Consider the following 4335-nt stretch of genomic DNA (forward strand, 5'->3'; position numbering starts at 1 on the left):
TGGCACCGGACCATCTGAGTTCAGATCTGGGCTCTACTGTGCTCTCCCTAGATGTGACCCTGAGAACACGGCCTTTCTGAATCCAATTCTTTGCAGCCAAAATGGGATTTTAAAAAGTACCACCTGCCCCACAGGTGCACGGCCTAATTAGGCATTCCCTCATGCCCGGGCATGGCTGACATCTGGGACCTGATACCTGGCTATAGCTACTAGAAGTGTGATGACTTGCCCAGTGCTGGGTCCCTTGAAGGCCACACAAAGGCAGGCCCTGGGGACCAGCAGGGAGCAGGCGGGGGGCTCCTCGGCTTAGGGTCTGTTGCTTCCCTTGGACCAGCCTGACAGCTTGTTCTCTGGCTGGGGCCTGCGGGTGGCAAAAGCCATTAGGAGCAATTTGTTGTCACCAGGCAGGCCTGCTCGCCCTAAACTGTTATCAATGAGCTTGTCAACCCAAGGCCTAACCTCCTCTGTTCTTCTCATCTGTTCTCCCCTTAGAGGCCTCTCCGAGCCCCCAGCTCCTCCGAGGGCTGTTGACAGGCTGTGTGCACCTGTTTGGCTGGAGGCTGGGCCCAGGGGTCTGGGCGTGGTGGGGAGACAGTAGGGGCTTCCCCCGCCACCTGGCTCCCAGCGCTGGTCCGCGACAGGATGTCAGATGACAGTTGTCATGGCTGCAGCTGGTACGGCAGCCTGTGCCAGGGGCAGGGCGCATGGCCACGTGCCTGGGTGCACCGGGCACTCCCCGGGGCCAGGCGACTCACCTCCACGTGGCTGCAGGTGGGGCAAGCCGGCCCGGCTGGCTGTGTTGAGGGCCCACAGCAGGAAGCAGGATCACAGAGCCATCACCCCGCAGTGGTGCCTCCTGCAAACCCAGGGTGGAGAGGGTGCCTGCGTGGACCTGGTGCGGTTGGACCCACCAGAGCTGCCCAGGCTCGAATAAGCCATAACTGCTAAAGAGCTCGGGGTCAGGTCTGGCTCTGCCTGCCCTCGGGAGCAGGCTGACCAGCTAACGACAAGAAGGGAGATGCAAGGGGCTGAGTAGCAGGTGTCCAAGCGATAGCCCGGCCTCAGCGCAGGCACCACAGCCCAGTACAGTGGACTCGGGGGCCTTACCGGTAGACTGCGTGTCTCACTGTACTGGGGGCTGGGTACCCCAGATCAGGGTTCTGGCAAAGCACCTCTCACTATGAGACCCCTTCTTTTGGCTTGTAGTAGCCACACTTCTCTGTGTCCTTAGGTGGGGAAAGGGGGAGAAAGAGATGAATAGAGGGTTGGTGTCTCTCACAAGGGCACCAGTCCTATCATACCAGGGTCCCACCCTCATGACATCATCTAATCTTGTTGTTATTGTTCAGTGGCTAAGTTGTGTCTGACTCTTTGTGACCCCATGCAGTGACCCCATGCAGTCTGACTCTTTGTGACCCCATCCTGCAGCACGCCAGGATCCCCTGTCCTTCACTATCTCCTGGAGTTTGCTCAAACTCATGTCCATTGAGCTGGTGATGCCATCCAACCATCTCATCTTCTGTTGTCCCCTTCTCCTCCTGCCCAGGGTCTTTTCCAGTGAGTCAGCTCTTCACATCAGGTGGCCAAAGTATTGGAGTTTCAGCGGCGACAGCGCCGTCCTCCTCTGAACTGCGGCCTCTGCCTGCACAGGCTGGTCCTGGGAGGTTGGCTCCTCTGGCAGCTGGAATAGGAGCTGGCACATGGTTCCCAGAGGAGACTGGCCCCATAGCGAGTTCGGATTCCAGGCTGGGACTTTCCTCCCAGTTTAGAGGATGTCACTGTCCCCCACCGAAGAGGGAAAGGCAGCCAATCCTATTCATGGGGGCTCCACCATCTCGACCTAAGCCCCTTCCAAAGACCCCACCTCCGACACTTTGACCACCTCGTGGGAAGAGCTGACTCACTGGGAAAAACCCTGATGCTGGGAAAGTTTGAGGGCAGGAGAAAGGGATGACAGATGGTGAGATGGTTGGAGGGCATCACTGGCTCAATGGGCATGAGTGTCATAAAAACCCAGGAGATAGTGAAGGACAGGTGAAGCCCAGCCTCGAGATGGTCCTGCCACTCTGGTTGAATCCTCTCCAGCTTCCCTGGCTGGGGTCTAGAAAAATCAACAGCAGGCTTCCAACGGGAGGCAGACACGAGGAGGATGGAAGACGCCAAGGGCTGGGGATGGCAAAGGGGAGAGAGCCACTCCTGCACCAAAGACGCTGGGGAGGATGCATCCACAGCTTCCCCAACCCGAAACACCGCGCGTGGTCCTCAAAGCGCAGAAGCCGCCTGACCACGGTGTCACCTGGCCTGGTGTCTGTTCAGGTGACTTAAGCTGAACGTTAAAGGCATGCTTCCTCCTCTGTGGTGATTTTCCCAGTGGAGGTGCCCAGGCTTCCACCAGCCAAGTCACTTTTGGCTTTAGGATGACGGCTGCAAGATCAGAGCTAGAAGCTTTTCGTCCTGAAAATGGCCATTCACTCATCCCACTGGGCCAAACCTGACTGTGCAAGTCCACCCTCCCAGAGCTGTGCCTGGCCGGCATGCTGCTGGCCCAGCAGGCAGATGACCAGGGGCGCTCAAGCCTGAAGCTCTCCCAGTCTAGAGCTGGGTCTTTGAGAGATGATGCTCCACCAAGAACTGGGGCCTCACGGGTGGTCTCAGCGGCCTGGGGCCATCATTGACAGGGGTCTGACCCCATGCAGAGGGAAGTGGGCTGGTACCGGCTATCTGGAGGGCAGTCCTGGACCGAGGAGCCCTGATCAATCTGGGCATTGCTCCTTGTCCCAATGTCCCCATCCACACAAGGGGACCTTAGCTGTTCAATGTCCCATTGATGGCCTGGAGGGGCACGCCAAGATAGAGCTCCAGAAGATCTTTGGAGTGATGGCAAGGCCAGTGGGCAGGCAGCTGCGATGCACACAGACCCACAGGGGCTGCAGCATGACAGGCCGCTTCCTGGGGAAACACACTCAGCACGTGTCCTGGACACAGCTGCTGTGACCGCCGGAGGGACCCAGAGCCACCACGTGTGAGAGGGAGCCTTTTAGCAGGTGTCGTTCACACGAGGGCAGTGCGGGGCGGCCGCCCGCTCCCTCCTGGCTTCCGTGGGAGCCGGGCAGCCTGAGGGCCAGGAGGCCTGCCCGGGGACCCCTGCAGATGCGGGGGCAGCCTGCTGGCGCCGGCCCGTCAAGGGCACGGTGGCGAGCGACTTCGAAAGCCCTGACATTTACACAATTTAGGCCTGTTCTGTTTATTCAAGGGCTTTTCCACAAAGGGTGCAGGGCCCTTAGCGGCCGGATCTGTTAATGCCTCATGCTTTTTGTGTTTTATGTGCCACTTCCAATGACTGTCAATGTTGACCTAAGTGAGAAACATCCAAACATGTTTATAGAGGAGACCATGGGACCTCGCACCACGCAACTCCTGTCCTGTGGAGCAAAAGGAAGAAAGATAACACCACACGTGGTTTGTTTCTTTTTTTTTTTCAAGTTGTGGCCTGTTTAGCGAGCCTTGTCGTGCACGTGGCTGTCGCCTTCCTGGGAGACTTGTTAGCTTCCCCTCTCAGAAAACATCGAAGGAAAGGCCTTCAGACAGATGATTAAGTCGGGGTTCTTGGCATCTGCATGTGGAATTAGTGGCTGTAATGTGAGCATTTACTCACCGATTGGAGAAATAGTTCCTAGTGTTTTCCATGGGGTAGCACATGTCACAAGCTGGAGAGAGAGTCCTGGCCTCGTGGAACTGAACATCTGCTGAGGAAGGTGATGAAAAAACAAGGACCCAGGTCATGAGTCCCCTGAAGGGGGACAGGGAAGTGATGCGAGCCCAGAGTCGGGGCTGCGGAGCCAGGCACAGGAGGCCCACGGGCAGGGCACTGTCAGGGACAGTGGGGCCTGCAAAGAGAGTGGCAAAGGGGCTGGCAGATTCTGGGTGAGAGGGGAGACATTCTGAAGCAACAAAAGAAGGTCGGGCATCTGATTAATTCTTTCACGCCCTCCAGACATCACACTCTGCACAAAACATGGAGAAACATGGAAGATGGGGGGGAACTGACACCAGAAGACGGACAGGGCTAGGTGATGAGGACTTAAGCATGGAAGCCAGGTGTTCAGACGAGTGAAAAACCAACACTCTCTGGCAAAGTAGGTCTTTAAGATGCCCCAAGACAGGGCATGACGTGCAATGTCAAAAGAAGCCGTTGGTTCCCGCCTCTTTTGTGGCCTTGGGCTTGTCTACCAGGGACATTAAATCAGCTGAAACGCTGGCTGTGTCTACAGGAACCCACCTGCTCCATCTCTCCACAGTGGGGTTTGCTGGTGGCCTCAGCCTAACACACACATC

Source organism: Oryx dammah, unplaced genomic scaffold (genome assembly GCF_014754425.2).
Source record: "Oryx dammah isolate SB20612 unplaced genomic scaffold, SCBI_Odam_1.1 HiC_scaffold_14, whole genome shotgun sequence".
NCBI lineage: Eukaryota > Metazoa > Chordata > Mammalia > Artiodactyla > Bovidae > Oryx > Oryx dammah.